At 42.0% G+C, this 17460-nt stretch overlaps 1 protein-coding gene and 1 long non-coding RNA gene across 5 annotated transcripts in view; one reads left to right on the plus strand and one right to left on the minus strand.

Annotated features, from left to right (window-relative positions):
• Positions 1-17460, minus strand: part of LOC122461470 — a 93259-nt gene that overhangs the window by 13796 nt on the left and 62003 nt on the right. The window lies entirely within an intron of this gene.
• DMBX1 (diencephalon/mesencephalon homeobox 1) overlaps positions 12197-17460 on the plus strand; it is a 38614-nt gene continuing 33350 nt past the window's right edge. For 2 of the 4 annotated variants that reach the window (XM_007070700.2, XM_043521258.1), the window contains exon 1: positions 12197-12576. The gene's annotated coding sequence lies outside the window, so the exon portion shown is untranslated. Of the gene's footprint in view, positions 12577-14796; positions 14934-17460 lie in introns of those variants that run through there. The other 2 variants (XM_043521259.1, XM_043521257.1) reach the window with 1 other exon arrangement.

Below are 17460 nucleotides of genomic sequence, written 5' to 3' on the forward strand. Positions count from 1 at the left end.
GAGCAGAATTTGATCCTACCGGCAACACTGAAGTCAAAGGCAAAACTCCCACTGAGATTGAAGAGACCAGGATTTGGTTCAAACTGTTCTGTAAAGGTATTGGAATTAGATGGATAATTCCGGTCTTGATAAGTTGGTTCTGGAACAGTTTTTAGTCCCATTGAAGCCAATGACAAAACTCCCATTGACTTCAGTGGGTCAGAGTGGGGTAGAATCATAGAATATTAGGGTTGGAAGAGACCTCAGGAGGTCATCTAGTCCAACCCTCTGCTCAAACCAAGACCAACACCAACTAAATCATCCCAGCCCGGGTTTTGTCAAGCCTCAGCTATATTGGGTTGGGTTCATGTTCATGGGAAGGAGAGCTGCCTTGCCATTTTCACTACCAGCTCTGTAGAGGGGTAAAACATAACAGACCGTAGGTTCTCAACCTGAGAGTCAAAGCTGCCCTACTCTTCCCACTAGCTACATGTGCTGGAGGGAGTCCTGGAATGGAAAAAGGAGAGGAAGCATCATGCAATGGCTAGGGCACTAGCCTGTGCCTTGGAAGACCAGGGTGCAGTTCGCTGCTCTCCCTGTGCTTCAGGTCCCCATCTTTAAAATAGGGCAACAGACCTGTCCTACCTCACCGGGGTATAGTGAGAATTAATTCATCATGGATTATAAGGTGCCCAGATATTATGGAAATGGGGGCCAGAAAAGCACCAGGAGTAGCAAAGGTGAAGAACCACTGTGATATGCAGCATTGTGGTTGGTGTGCCAGCCCCTGGATTAGAGAGCGACGAGGTGGGGGAGGCAATATGAATCAGTGACTTCTGTTGGTGAAAGAGACAAGCTTTTGAGCTACGCAGAGCTCTTCCTCATGTTTGGGAAAGGTTCTCCGAGTGTTCATAGCTAAATACAAGGTAGAACAGATAGTTTAGCAAAAGTAGTTAGCACGTATTCTAAGGGCCCATTTGAGGTGGTTATTCCATTAACATTCCTGTAGTCAAAGGACAAAAAGGGGAGTTACTGGGTTACAGATGGTTGTATTAAGCGATAAACTTTGCTGGACACTAAAAATCATGGTCTCCATAGGGATTTGTAGCTTATTACAGCAATCTGACAGAAGTTGGTACAATAAAGATATTTCTTCACCCACTTTGTCTCTCTAAACCACTGTGATGGACTATTTCCAACTACATAATATTAGCAGTCCTTTGATGATGATGCTACTTGAAAATCTAAAGATTTCTAGGGGACTTCTCTGTCTGTATTTGTATTTCAGTAGTATTTAAAGGCCCTGGTTAGGACCAAGATCCTTTTGTAGGAGGGACTGTATTATATTCACATATGAAGAGACGATCCATGCCAACCAAAAAAAGTACAATCCCTTTCCCAAATTCCTTAAAATAGGAATGAATGAGGACTGTCACATGTTCTCTCTGAATGTGTTCATTTCTTCACAAAACTTGAATGGAAATCACTGTGACAGGTGAAGTCCTAGAAGCTGAGACCTGTTGCATCATTTCTGCAGTGCTGATCTGTTGAACACTGTGACTTTTGTGGTGCATGGTGAATATGGCAAAACATTCAATGAATTAAAAGATGCTGTTAGTCCCATGCTCATTTGGGGCTTGATCCAAAGGCCAGTGAAATCAATGGGAGTTTTGTCCATTGAGTTCACTGGGCTTCGTATCAGGTCCTTGATTCAAGCTTGAAAGCCGAGTTCCAAAACTTTTGCATCTAACACAGATGTGCGAGTGTGTAGGCTTTACACACAGGAAGCTGTGAATGAATCTGTCCTCACGCCCTGCCAGTGTGACAGGGCAGCACTACTGCAGATGGGAAACTGAGGCATGGAGATCACATGACTTGCCCAAGTTCAGTCAGGGAATCTGTGGCGGAGCTGGGAATTCAACCCAGATCCCCTGAGTCTCATTGGAGTGCCTGAACCACAAGACCACCTTTCCAAACCGAGAGAAGCTGATCAGTACTGCTAGAAAAACATAAGTCAACTGCAAAAGGAACTAAACAAAGTGGCAGAGCTGCAAAAGGAAAGACAAGTGAGAGAGTCTGCTGAATTTTACAAAGCTGAGTTAGGAGAAGCAGAGGAGGCGAAAAAAATGAGTATCAAGGATTATTTTTCCTGCAGTGCATAAGTGGTAGAACACAGAAGAAACTGGAATATTTTATGTCACCCCAGGAACTAGAGAGCAGTGCCTAGAAATACCCGCATTCCTGGGCACTTCTGCAGCCTTTTGTCTTTTGATAAGTCTCTTCAATGTGCAAATAACAAAATCTAAATCGTCACCCACGTGTACAGCTACCAACCTTTAAAAGAAGTGGCTGGATCATTTTCCAGCAATGAAATGCTTTTCTCAAGCCAGCCAGCATCCCACAGTGTTTCCAATGAGCAGAGAGAATGTAAAAATCACAGGGAAGACCATGCCATAAAGGAATCTTAGGAAGGCAGGTATATGGATTTGTTCGCTGTGAATTTAAGCAGAACAGTTGCAAAGCCATAAAGGTTTATTTCCTGCTAAATTAATCCACGAGTGAATTTCAAACAAAGTTCCCCACCACTGGGACTAGCCATTCAGGCACCAGTTCAAGAAAGTACTTCAGAATGCGCTGAAGGCCGTCCCTGTTCAGCAAAGCACATGCTTAACTTTACGCATATGCGTGAGTCGGATTGAACTATGGCCTGACTGACTGACGTGATGTTTAATACTAAGGTTGGTCAAAAATCTTCCATATATGCTGTTTCTCAGCATAACAGTTTTCTGACAAAATAAAATTCCTCACAAAAAGCATCAGCTTCCTGGGGAAAATTATGATTTTTTTGGGTCAAAAATCCTAAATGCCCCCAAACTGAAACATATCCCTTTGGAAATGCTGCCATTATGCTTCATGGGAGTTGCAGTTCAGTTACCTCATATGTCCCCATTCTCTTCTGTGGGCCAGGATCCCCAGCCAAACTACATCTGCCGTGCTGCACCATGGCCAGCAACTCCCGTGATGCACCAAGAAAGGAGACCATGGGGCATCACGGGAGATGTAGTCCAACCAGAGAGCTCAACTTATAGAGGAGAATGGGAGCTTGTGGCAACCAATCTACAACTCCCATGATGCACCACAGCAGCATATTTAAATTAGGGCTGTCCAGTGATTAAAAAAATTAATCATGATTAATCGCACTGTTAAACTATAATAGAATACCATTTATTTAAATATTTTTGGATGTTTTCTACATTTTCAAATATATTGATTTCAATTACAACACAGAATACAAAATGTACAGTGCTCAGTTTATATTTATTTTTATTACAAATATCTGCACTGTAAAAAAGCAAAAGAAATAGTATTTTTCAATTCACCTAATACAAGTACTGTAATGCAATCTCTATCATGAAAGTTGAACTTACAAATGTAGAATTATGTACAAAAAAATAAGTGCATTCAAAAATAAAACAACGTAAAACTTTATTGCCTACGAGTCCACTCAGTCCTACTTCTTGTTCAGCCTATCGCTCAAACAAGTTTGTTTACATTTGCAGGATGTAATGCTGGCCACTTCTTGTTTACAATGTCACCTGAAAGTGAGAATAGGCATTCGCATGACACTGTTGTAGCCAGCGTCGCAAGAGATTTATGTGCCAGATATGCTATGCATATGTCCCTCCATGCTTCGACCACCAATCCAGAGGACATGCGTCCATGCTGATGACGGGTTCTGCTCAATAACAATCCGAAGCAGAGTAGACCGATGCATGTTCATTTTCATCATCTGAGCCAGGTGCCACCAGCAGAAGGTTGATTTTCTTTTTTTTTGTAGTTCGGGTTCTGTAGTTTCCAGATCAGTGTTGCTCTTTTAAGACTTCTGAAAGCACGCTCCATATCTCCTCCCTTTCTGATTTTGGAGAGCACTTCAGATTCTTAAAACTTGAGTCAAGTGCAATACCTATTTTTAGAAATCTCACATTGGTACCTTCTTTGCATGTTGTCAGATCTGCAGTGAAAGTGTTCTTAAAAGGAACATGTGCTGGGTCATCCTCTGAGACTGCTGTAAAATGAAATATATGGCAGAATGCAGATAAAACAGAACAGGAGACATACAATTCTCCCCCAAGGAGTTCAATCACATTTAATTAACGCATTATTTTTTTAATGAGCATCATCAGCATGGAAGCACGTCCTCTGGAATGGTGGCTGAAGCATGAAGGGGCATACGAATGTTTAGCATATGTGGCAAAAATACCTTGCAATACTGGTTACAAAAGTGCCATGAGAACGCCTGTTCTTACTTTCAGGTGACATTGTAAATAAGAAGCAGGCAGCATTATCTCCCGTAAATGTAAACTAACTTGTTCATCTTAGTGATTGGCTGAACAAGAAGTAGGACTGAGTGGACTTGTAGGCTCTAAAGTTTTACTTTGTTTTATTTTTGAGCGCAGTTATATAACAAAAAAATTTACATTGGTTAGTTACACTTTCACGATAAAGAGATTGCACTATAGTACTTGTATGAGGTGAATTGAAAAATACTATTTATTTTGTTTATTACTTTTACAGTACAAATAATTTTTAATCAAAAATAATAATATGAAGTGAGCATTGTACACTTTTTATTCTGTGTTGCAATAGAAATCAATATACTTGAAAATGTAGAAAAACATCCAAAAATATTTAATAAATTTCAATTGGTATTTTATTGTTTAACAGTGCAATTAGTCACGATTAATTTTTTGAGCTAATCATGTGAGTTAACTGCGATTAATTGACAGCCCTAGTTTAAATCAAAATATTTCAGTTTTCCACTGAATTTTTTTGGTATGCCAATATCCAATGAAAACTGAAATTGTCTATGGGAGAAACCTATTTTTTGACAAGGTCTCTGTAATATAAGGAAATATGGATGTTTCCATTCTAGCTTCGGCCTGAGCGATAAATACGCAGTAGAGTTCTGAAGAGCAGCTAAAATCGGCAAATGTTCACCAGAGGTCTTATCCAAAACACACTGAAGTCAATGGCAAGATTACAACAGGCTTTGGATCACACTCTAAATTAACATTTAGGAGTTCTTGAGATCCCTCAAGTGTGAAAACTATCTTAAAGAAAATGAATACATATTGAATGTTTTTTATTTGTGTATTTCTTCAAGTGAGCTGAGAGGATTCAGATCTGGACTTGCACTGCAAGCTAGTTGTTGGTAGATGACACCATAAGTCAAAAAAGGATGGAGTTTAGCTCCTTAAGCAACATTTTCCCCAGGTCGTGTGTTCAGATCAGCAGGGATATATTACAGGTAACGGTACTCATGGGCTTGTATCACTGATAAATATAGCTGGGGGGACAGGTGTCAGGGTGTTCTGGTTTAGAGCATCTTAAACAAGTCACTTCACCTTTTTGTCCTTCTCATTCCCCTTGGTCTGGCTTGTCTATGTAAAGCACTTCAGGGTAGGGATTGTTTTTCTACTATGTGTTTGTACAGCTCCGAGCACAAATGGGGTCCTGATCTTGACTGAGGCCTCTGAGCACTCCCATAACACACACACACAAATAATATCATCGACCTGTTGTAACCAAACTTTATATTCCATCCACACTACAGATTTCCCTTTGCATTCTTTCCGCTATCCTCCTTACCAGGAACCAGAGGCTGAAAAAAATTGATTGTTTGGCCTGAGTTCTCCTAATATTCTTGGTATATTTGAAATAATAGGGTAAAGTAGCAAATGGTTTATTTCTGTTACAAACTGAAGCTAATGGCAAAAATCCTCTTGACTTCAATTGGGAGCAGGATTGGGCCCATAATTCAATTTTTTTTAAATAATAATAATAATAATGCTGCAGGATTTTGCTGAAAACATAAAAATAGCCAAACTACTGTAATTAAGCAAAAACAGAAAAGCAAGAAAGAGAGAGGAGGAATCAAGCTTTCTCCACGTTTCATGACATTCAGCTCACCTTATGTTGGAGGATCAAAATTATAAAAGACGTGACATTGCAATCAAGGTATAAACTTTCTGTAGAGAGTTTCAAGTTGGGAGAGCTCTCTTGTCATGAATAAAAGGATTTGAGAAGACTCCAAAGAGGTGTTAAAAAGAAAGAGAAAGGGGGTGGTTCCTTTAAAGCAGGTACCTAAATCTGATCTGAAAAAAAAAAGAAAAAAGAAAAAACCTTTAAGATGAAGGCTTTGCTAATAACATGTCCAGAAGATGGCTCCTGGCAAATTGCTTTGTTATTCTTGTCAAAAAAGTCCCTTGGAAGCAGTCAATTTTAAACCATATATCAAAATGATTAATTGCCCTTAAATGAGCAGATGTTGAAGTACCCTTGAATAGAGGCACAGAGGCTACAGCCTTTTTGGATTGCAAACATAATGTATTCATGGAGTTGGAAAAATACCATTAGGGCTATTAATTAGCTATAAGCACCCAAGGTTTGGTGACTCCAAGGTGTTCACATGAAAAAAAGCAAAAAAAGCTTAAGGGAGAACTGGTTGGCTGGAATAAGGTTAGCAGGTGTTTCCCACAGGGTTATATAGTCCAGATTTTAGGAATAGGACAGAGAAGCCTTGCTCACTTCTGGGGAACTGTGTAGAATGCAGCATCAAGCAGATAATAGGTCCAGAATTCATGTCAAGGACATAGGATTTAGCAGAGGGACAGTACAAGCTCCAAACTACAGTGATCCCCATGGGGCTCATTGGAGGGGGAAAACAAAGGGACTAAATCTGACATGGCATGGGGCTTTTATTTTTTAAAAAAATCAGTTCACATTAAATATTTGGAACACACTAAAGGTGAAGCAAATGTGGTATGAGAGTTGTGGGTGGGTGGTTGTATTGGGGAGCAGGTTTTTTTGTTTAGAGATGTGTTGTGTGTTCCAAATTAGGAACTTTTATGGCAGTGTGGACCCTGGCGAAATATAAATTCTCTCCCCCTCCACTAATCTTGGACTTGCCTCCAAGTCTCCAAGAGCAAAAGAAGAAATACAGCAGCTATGGCTTGAGACATTTTAGTAACAGAAAATCCTTAAAAGTGAGCCTGTTTAGGACTTTTTCAAATACTGCATGGAATATATTTTCAATGAATTCATGGGGGGGGGGGAAGGAGGCAGGGGCAAAAAACTTTTTAAATCTGTTTAAGTTTATAAACAAGATTAAAGAAACAATGTCAAGGGTCTTATGGAAATGGTGACAGTGCCCCTTTAAATAACAGCAAGTGGAGATTTTCTATATCACTGTGCAGTTTAAATCTTTCTTGATGGACTGGACATTAGTCCTCCTTAAATCCTTCAGAAAGCTGCTTTAAGGGAAAAGGCTGAGAGGAATTTCTTCTCGCTTTAATTGCTTAAGAAACGGTTCCCACAATGAGCTGTGGCCTAGATTTGCTTCTCATTTGAGTTCTGATTTTTAAAAGTTCACAAGTTAATCCCCTTTCAGTCTCACACGAATGCAGTTGGCATAGAGGACAAAGTACTGGACAATGTCTGGAACGTTTCAAACCAAAAAAAGATGCCCCATCCCGAAAAACAAAACAAAACAAAAAGAAGTGGCCTTGATTTGGTTAAGTAGCTATTTTAAGACCTTGTTACCATTATAATTTGAGGTGACTATAAATCATTTTGAACTGTACCTGCCACAGATGCCGGGAGAGAGAGCTTGCAGTTGTTTGCAGTTTTCTATACGGTCCATATTCCAAGGGGTTAGACAAAAAAATAACTTTGGCGATCTAAAAATTAATTTGCCAACATATTTAGAACCTCTTGCTCCCCTGATTAGGATGCAAATAATTTACCAAAACTATGAAAGAAAGAGAGAGAGAGTTAGTTGTGTGTGTTTAATGCACTAACTGTTTAAAGATTGAACAACTTGGGGTGTTTTTTTCCAGCTGATGCTGAACCATTAACACAAAATAATTTTCTCTTCAACGTATGATTTTTATGTTTGCTGGATTAAAAAAAACCAACCACCACCACCACGAAATAGGGAACTTATGTCAAAATTCACTTACAAATGAAATGGGAGAAAAGCACATACATATCCTCCAACCTCATGCCGTGCTTATTCCACTGAAACTTTAAATGTAGCAGTTTCAAACGGAAAAGAATCAGTTGTATTTAACTTCTAGCTATTCAGGTGGATGTGGATTAATATTTACACGCACACACAAAACCCGGAAGGGTCTGTAATCACTTAGCAAAGATGTAATGAATAGTCTTGAAAGGTGAGGGTTTTTTAATGGCTAGACCCAATCAGTTAACCAAAATATGCCAGTTAATATTATTAAAATATTCTTTCCAACTGGAGAATGAATAGATTTTTTTTCTCTCTCAAGCTTAAAATCAATAGCGTTTGGCGTGTGTGTGTGTGTGTGTGTGTGTGTGTGTGTGTGTATCACTTTGGGTTGCAGAGGAAAAGGTTCTAAATGAACATTTGCAATATTTGCTCCACTCCTGTTTTTTTACAATGCTTGAAATAGAGATGTATATTTTTTCCCCCAAGAAAAACAAAAATCCTGTCGCATGGACTTTAAACTGAAACTTTGTAGCGCAACTTATTTCCACTGGGTAAATAAAAGGGGAGGGGAGAATCGACAGGGAAGAAATGTTTTACCAAGTGTCCCAACAAAATGAAATCATTTTTCAAAACGAAAACAAAGTATTTCTGACATTGTGTTCTTCTTTCCAGTATAAATCGCATCCGCAGCGAGATACAGTGTACCAGTGTTTTAGAGGCAAACTGTGTCTATTTTCAGTATAACTCTCTTTGGTTTATTTGTGCGTTGATATATTGCCCACATCTATACATTAAAGCAGGGCATAAATACAATATACAGACTAAATACAAACTAGCCAGAAAGAACTATTTAATCAAGGTTTCAGAGTAGCAGCCGTGTTAGTCTGTATCCGCAAAAAGAAAAGGAGGACTTGTGGCACCTTAGAGACTCAAGTTACTCCCTCCAGTATATGCTAAAAATATCGTTCATCTATGTGTCTAAATACACAAAGAATTAAATGGAGCTAGTTACTTGTAAAGGTTGAGTTAAAAGCAGAAATCTGTTCATTTGATTTGTGATGCTGCACGTACACACTGGGGAGATATTTACTTTTCGGTTACCCTTTTGTCATTTCTTCTGCAAGAAAAAACTTAAAGCCAGCTAAAAATATCCTTTTGTCAGGACCTCCAGTTGCTAGGGAGAGAGAATATCGGGGATCCTATGCAGGGAGAATTGGGAACTGGGCATTATTATTCTGAGCTCTATGCAACAGTTCCGCCACCACCGATTAAACCAGTGTCATGGGCTCCCCAGCTCACCCTCAATATTCAGTGACAGGACGAGAAAGGGGATGACACCAAATAAATGAGAGGGCTCAAGTAAGTTGTTACAAACTTCCCAGGCGCTGTTATGCCCAGGAGAGAAGGTGGTTTGGAAAAGAGGGGGAAGACAGTGTCTTCCCAAATCCGAAATGCCCCTGGCACAACTCCCATTCACTGCGCGTCCCCAGACAACCCAAAGTTCCTTCACCAAGGATTTTCTTGGGGCTGGTGTGGAGGAAGGGGGGGGAAGGGTCATGGCGATTTCGTGTGTCGTTTTGAAGAAAACGATTGATTGGGACGTGTCATATCTCTTCGTGCTCCGCCTATGCCATTGTCGGGGCATTTGATGAACTAATTTTAATTCACTTGAGTTGAGAGGAGACTGTGATTTAAAAACCGGGGAGAAACCTTGGTCGTTTTCATCCTAGAATTTAAAAATCTGCTATCTAAACGCGACCTTATTTGGTTGAGGGTGAGTGGGTAGGCGCTTAGTTCCTCCGCTTTATGGCACCGTTCATCGGGGTGACAAGCACTTTGAACCAAACCTTAATGTCTCATTTTTTAAAAAATCGGTTTAAAGTACAGGAGCTGGTGATCATTAATAATAGCAACAACAACAACGACCAAAAACCCCGCCAACACCCTGTGTTTTGGTTCTCTTTTGCTGGGAACCTGTTTGCCGCATGCAAACACTACGGGGATGCTTTCTAGGGGGCACGTGTAGGAGAGAGGGAAATTGACACGAAAGGGATTAAACTCTTGGGTACCCTTCCAAGTGGCCCCGTTTTATTTCGCAATCGGACTCTGCCTGGCCAGGGAGGAAAATGTAAAGAGTCGACGCTACGGGAAGGCTGGGGTTTTCCCCTCTACAAAACTGCGTAAGAGGCATGCGGACCCGTCCCCACCCTGTGTTCTTTGCACTCCCACCCCAGAAGTTGGAAGTTGGGGTGGGGGACACAGGGGAAACTCAAATATCCCACGCACCACCTCCGGCTGAGGTTTGCTTTGCCTTTATTCACCATTCATCCCCTGCCCTCTTCCAGCACGGGCTGTATGTGAATATATTTAAATAGATTCCCCCCCCCCCCCCCCCCGCCAACCTCCTTCTGGGACATTCACTCGCTTTCCCCATCCCCCGGCAAAAATGACCCCTTGGGTATTCTGCGGCCCTGCACATACGAACACTTTCAGATGCGCCCCTCCCCCCTCTTTTGGGGCAGAATGTATACAAAATATGCAAACTTAAATTAAAAGGTACTTCCCTCTCCCCCTTTCTCCCCCCCCCCCCACACCCCTTCTTTCTTGTTCCCTTAATTCCCTTGCCTAAACGGTTTTGCTCTGGGAGAAAAAATCTTTTCTATAGAAGGGAGAGGGGGGGAAAAAACCCTTCAAGAAGAGAAGGGTATTATTGTTTTAATCCTCTTACCCGCAGTCATTTTAAAACAGGGTGTTTTGGAGCCTGAAATGGCGTCTTGTCTCCTCAATCCCATCCTAAATCCTTCTGGGCTGGGAGAGAATCGAAAGGCAAGTACCCTGGCATCTATTAGCAATCCCCCTAAAGGCTTTAAACTGCTCTTTGCTGCTGCAAAGGCATGACAAAGCTGAAAAGCAAATAAAACTAACGCTCCGGTTAGTCAACTCGGCCAAATAACTAGCCCTGAGAGCTGCCTTCAGACCGCAGACAGCCTGGAAGATACCTGCAAAGTTTAAATGCAGGAGTATTCAGGGGAAAATGAGAGTAAAAAGCATGGGAGAAAATATTAATATTTATTCCCTTCACATCCAGGCACTTAGCCTCTCCTATTTAATTTATTTTTCCTCCCTCTTGTTCCTCTCTTTGGACTGATGATTTGTGAAAACCAAATCTCTCACAGTCTGGTTGCGGCTTCTTTCCCCTAAGCAGGGGGGCTGTATTGAAGTGGTCTACAAGTAACCACACATTCCGTCATCCTTACCTGGCTTGGAGTGTGCTCCTTGGAGGTCTTCCTACAACAGGGGAAGGGGCTTCGTTAATTTCCCCCCGGATCCTCTTTGTTTTCTTTTGCAAGAAAGAATGTTTAAAAACAACTAAAACATCGACAATGTTTCTAATAGACCCAGACTAACCTCGACCTCTACAAATCTAGATAACCCCAAACTTCCCTGGGTTGGGGCTGTAGGATTCCCCACTAGGGCATAGGACAACTGCAAGTTCCACTCCCACATGGCGTGATACTTATAGAAAATATCCGAGATACACTTTGTTCCTTCTGCTTTCGCTTGGACACAGAAGCTGCGTGTGAGGGCAGAATCGGGCCCGTGGTATAACAAACATGTCTACATCCCAGAGCCTGTAGAGATGGATCGGCCTGGCTTTTTTAGCGTCGACCCGGCCAATGTCTTTGCGGTGTGGGAAATAAGACAGCTGTGTTCACTGAAATTTAAGAAAGTGTCCAGAAGTTTGGTTTCCACTGCGATCCTGGGAGGAAAGAAACCAAACTGGCCCCTTTATTCATATCTGAGGGCATTATGGGGGTTTGGATTTTCCCCATAAAGCAGGAGTCTACCTTAGAGTCCTCCTGATGCCTAACCTCAGCCAAAAGGGTGTGTGTGTGTGTGTGTGTGTGTGTGTGTGGACATGTTTATAAATATGTACACACGTGTCTCTCTGTGTGTAGGCATGTTTATAAATATGTACTCACCTTGCCCACCCCAACTCAAATCTATGTCCCAGATTCGTCACATCCAGCGCTCAGTCCCTATACACAGGATAGAACAGTCTCCCCTCCTCCCACGACTGGCTTCCCATTATCTCCCAGTCATTGAATTAGGCGTTTACACCTGACTAGACTTGGAGTAAATGACTAGTAAGAAGTCTTATTAAAAAAAAAAAAAGGAAAAGAAAAGAAAACCGGGGGTGGAGGGGAGCAGAGAGAAATGTATCCGCAAGCCCTGGTTTGATTGACAGGGTGAAGGACCATTGAAAATCTTGCAGGGTAGCTGCTAGGTCTGTGTGAAGCTCCTTTAAAAAATCCTTCCTCAATCCTCTCCCCCGGTAGATGGCAGCTTCGCTGGACCCTGAGACAACTTGGGAACAAGGCAGGAGAACAGAGGAAAGGGGGAGGCAGGGACAGCAAAGTGCTCAGACTCCTGCTCTTAAGGCAGGTACTCCGCTCCGCTGTCCCAGCCCCTCCGCTCCGAATCCGGTGTCTGGCTACACTCCAGAGTGAGACTTTACACCCGCCGCTTGACCGGGTCCGCGGAAGAGATCCTAGGACAACATTCAAAAGGTAAGACGCTTTCTGATCTCCTCCAAGAAAAAACCAGTCACCAGGCGCTTTAACTTGAGCAGTAGGCTTCTCCTTACCTAGCACGCATGGTTTGCCGCTATAGGCGATCCATAAGTGCGGAAAGTTTGCTTTGGGGTGAGGCATTTTGCAGAAGGCTTAAGGGGCGTTACAGAGCGGCTTCTTTCTATTCAAATAAAGTTTTAGGACACGTTTTAAGTGTAGAGTTGTTGTTTTTTTCTCCTTGTAGACACTTCAAACCCCTCCGGGTGTATTTGATGCCCTAACGAATCCTTTGAAGGAAGCAAATCAAATGTAGATGTGTGACTGAGGAAACGTGGGGGAAAAAACCACTCTCACAACTCGAGTGCCATCAAAATCCTGTGCCATATGCTTGCCGATTTTGTGGAGTCTCTTAACTCGCCCCTTTGAGAGAGAAAGCTTTTTATTTGTTCTGGTTTTGCTTCATTTGGAATATATTAGTTTACTCCTAAATAAGGTTGTGGGGTATTTTTTTTTAAAAAGACAAATTTCTTGCAGGTTTTTAAATGTAACTTTCAGCAGATGGCTACGTGAATAAAATTCAGACTCACTGATTCGTTTAGCTAAAGGTTAGGTTACACCGCATGTAAGGAAGCAGGTCACATATATGGGTTTTAGTGCTTCATTTCCAACCTCTGAATGTCTGTCAACCTTCCTAGTTTTGGCAGTTCCCTCTTGAGCGCTCCAGATACACAATTAGAAAAGTGAGAGAGGTTGGTTTAGGTTTGGGCTTGTCTGTAAACACACTTTGCTTTTACCGCTCGAGTCTCTCTCTTTCCTCTTTCTCTCTTGTCTTTTTTCCTTTTTTGCCAAAGGGCCTACATAGCTAACAACGCATCTCTTCATTTATAGGAATCAAAGTAGGAGACTGTAAAATTCACCCAATTTACATAATGATGTTTTAATAAGCCAAACAGCCTGGTGAGAGAGAGCCGGAGGCAAAAATCAGACAGATTCTGGGAAGAGACAAAAAGCCCTTTGCACAAGAAAAGGGGGTGACGGATCCCAGTGTCACTAAAGCTCAGCAGTGGTTGGGACAGGTCTCTTCTGCCAGGTGGGCATCCGAATGGGAGTGAACATTCGGATTGTGCGTCTGACAGAGTATAAACAAAAACGAAGCCCAAACTGATGTGAAGTTTAACACCGAATTTCCCTCCTCCCGTGCCTTTTAAATATAGGTCCGCACCACTCATAGTGAGCCCTGCAGGGAAAGAACTGCTCTCTCGCCACGAGTTATCTAACGCAGAACTTGAGCTGGGAGGGTAGAGACAAGACTCCGAGAAGCCCTCACTTAGGATGTGTATAAACTCAGGACTTGCAGTGTCAGGCGCAGTTGATAAATGAAGGGCTCTGCAGTCGAAACCTATTTGCACCTCCATTATCCGGCGAACCAAATGGGGATCCGCATGCATATTTTACCGCAAAAGATCTCATACATCTCAGCCAGAGTCTTCCCTCAGGCCACGGCATAACAGATACAGCAGGGAAGGAGAAGGATGGGGGCAGAGGGACACCGCATCCATTCATCGCCACTGCTTAGGCAGGGAAGTAAATGTTTAGCCAAGTACCTTCTGTCTAGGCAATCGGCCATTTACACCCTCCCATTCATCAGCAGCACACATGTGCTGAATGCATATACAGGATGGGGGGGGGGGTGATACACGTCTCTCCCCTTACACAGAGCACCATCACACGCGTGTGATTACAAGACACGTTACAGAACCTGCAAACGTGAGCATCTAAGTAACAGTGTCAAGTTCTTTAACCACCAAACTCGACCAGGCAGTGGGGTTCTCAGGCTCGGGGGGGGGGGGGGGGGGGGGGGGGGAGGAAGGGGTACAGAAGGGACAATGTAGAACACACACGCCTTTCCTTTTTCTGAGGAGCTCTCCTGATGCAAATCCTGAAAAGGGAAGGGGGGGGGAGCGCACATGGGAATCTGTTCTCTGTGCCCTTGTCCTGAACGGGAAGCTGCTTGTGGGGGCGAGCCGACTCTCGGAAACTTTTGCTAGCTTCAGAAACAGGGACAAGTTGGAATCAGTTGTGCCTCTGAAGGGCAGCCTGCAAGCAGGCCTGCAGTTAAGTGATAACAGTTGGAATCAAGGGCTTTCCCTCTTAAGTGATACAATTATTAATCGAAGGGCATGCTTAATCCTAAAACGATCGAGCCGCTCCGGCTGTCTACTGCCAGGAAACTTCGCGGCCCCCCGCAGAAAAGGTCCCGAGTTCTGGTTTTAATTCGAAATGTGCACGACTTGAAAAAAAAATTAGCTTAAAGCGAACAACTTGGCAGCCTCTCTCTGACGCACCCAGATCAGGTGGGGAAACAACATAAATCCTCCACGTAGGCGCAGAAACCTCTGCCAGATGTAACTCGTCAAAACGATGGGAAACGACGAGGCAAAGACCAATGCGCTTGCTTTTCCTGTGTAAAACCTTTATATTGGTATTTCTGATGTAAAGGAATCCTCTTCCAATAGGAAAAGCCCCTCCTTAGCCACATATTCTTATCTTACAGCGATGGGTTCATTATTCCAGCTACAGATTTTGGGGCACTTTTTGTCTATTGGACATTTCAGCCGAAAATATCCCATCTGTGCTTATACACAAACACACAGTAGCTTGAATGCCACTTAAGCTTTCTCCAACTACCCCTCTTTTCATCTATCATTTTGTACATGTTTCTGTTGAGACCGATTTGGAAGTAAGACAAAATCTGCATGTGTATCCAATGATCGGAAGTGTGTGTGCGTGTGTGTGTGTGAAATACATCTACACACATTTATATGGAATATCATTTAAAAACGATTTCACTCAAGTCTCAGATTCACTTTTTTTCTAACATGAAACAGGAGACTTTATTTCGAGCCTTTTAAATTCTTCAGTCCTTCCTGGGTGTATTTAATATTCACATTTAATTCTCTAGAGTGATTATTTATATCTACGATGAAGCAGTTTAGTTCAGTTAAGGCAGAAATATATAAACAAAAGCCCCCAAAACAGTTCCCAGGCCATCACCCCAGATGAGGTGAACTTCTGACACTGTTGACAACTTAACAAAATAAAACCTTCGGAGAAGGAGAAAACTGAACTGCTAATGTTATAGTCATTTAAACTCAGCATACTGTTTGGGCTAAATGCATCCCCCAGCATCTCAATTTCATTTTAGGGAATGCAAATCTGGGCAGAAAAAGTTTTTCCATGTCTCCCTAAATTCAGGACGAAGTGTGTGGTGATTGGAGGGGGGGTGGATGGGAAGGATAATTATGTGACAGTTTGAGGGTTAGCTCTCAAAATTTTATTCTAATCTGATTACACCTCTGAAGCGGAAACACCATTTTGTCCACCTCTTCAGAAAACACACACAACTGCTATGATGCAACATGAGGACACTTTCCCGATCTTTGAACTGGTTTCTATTGTTAAATAATAATAATAATTAATTAAATCCCCTTCTGTTCCACTTGGTTGGCTCCTCAAGTTTTCCATGTAAATGACAGTAATAAATATCTAATCATGCCCCCCAGCTGTAGTCCGTTCTCTGAGCAGCCCTCATTAATGAAACATCAAGTCACAGAAAAGTTTGTTGGTTCCTGTAAACGATTTTTGAAACGTTATGAAAACAGTATTTAGGAAGTCACAAGAGGACAACGAAAACTGCCCAGAATTACAGCGCTGCTAATTTATTTTTAAACCAGAAAATGTGCATTTGGGACATTTGCCTCATGGCTAGTTTCGCCTTCTAAATTAGTGACAGTGCACACGAATCATCTTCCTTTTGGCATAGACTGCAAACAGCCTTGAATCATTTAGGGATTTAAAAAAAAAAAAAAAAAAACCCAGCCGCCCTCTTTTGCAGTTCATCATTACGAATCTTTTAGAAATACCTTCAGAGCAAGCACACTTGTAGCACGTACCGTCTCCCAAACTCTCTCTCTTTTTGGAAAAAGGTTTACAGATAATTGCTAAATATACTGCTGTCAACGCACTGTTTTAAATCTCGTTATTCTAACTAAAAAAAAGAGCATTCCAGGAATAAAACCCACAGAAATGAAAGGTAAGAAAGGGCTGCGATGTATTGCAAAGTCTATTTTCTTTTGCAAATGAGAAAAGCAAAGAATTAAACGGAGAGTAGACAAAATAAATGGAGACTAGACAAAACAGAGGACAAATACAGAAGAGACAGAAAGTATAACCCCCTTTGCTTAAAGAATAAACAAACCAGCTTGAATCTGCACACGATCAGAACTGCACTTTTTAAAAGCATTTGAAACGGATCTCTTAAAACGAGATTGTCTCCAAGGGGTTTCTCCACAGAGAAGTGGCATGTGCCCATCAAAAGAATGGTTCCCAAACAACTAATAAGGCCGTAAAGAGCTTTTAATGCTGATGATGAGAAGGATAAGGCTAAAATTAAACCATGAGAGTTGGATTTGTTCTCCTCACGCTAAACAAATGGAGTGATTACATTTCTTTCCAAACGCATCAGTCACACTACATTAAGAAGCAGAGAGCTAATTATCCCAATTAGGAGGCTGATTTATAATTAATGGCTTGGACCAAGTGATAATTGGATGTTAATGGATAACAGTTTTGTCTGGAAGTAGCCTCTAGCTTCCCCTAAGGCAGGGGTTGAGGGTGGTTCTCCCCCCTCTCCCCCCCCCCCCCCCCATTCTCTCTTTCCTCCTACTTCTGCTGGCAGCACAAAGCAAATGAGGAAATAAATCTGTTATTAGCTGATTCAGTGATATCAATCATAATGGAAAGGGCTTGGGGGAATTGCTTTCAAGGCGGTTTTGTGGTTTGAGGCCTGATGCAAACAGGGAGCCAGAAGAAGTAGAATAA

Source organism: Chelonia mydas, chromosome 8 (genome assembly GCF_015237465.2).
Source record: "Chelonia mydas isolate rCheMyd1 chromosome 8, rCheMyd1.pri.v2, whole genome shotgun sequence".
NCBI lineage: Eukaryota > Metazoa > Chordata > Testudines > Cheloniidae > Chelonia > Chelonia mydas.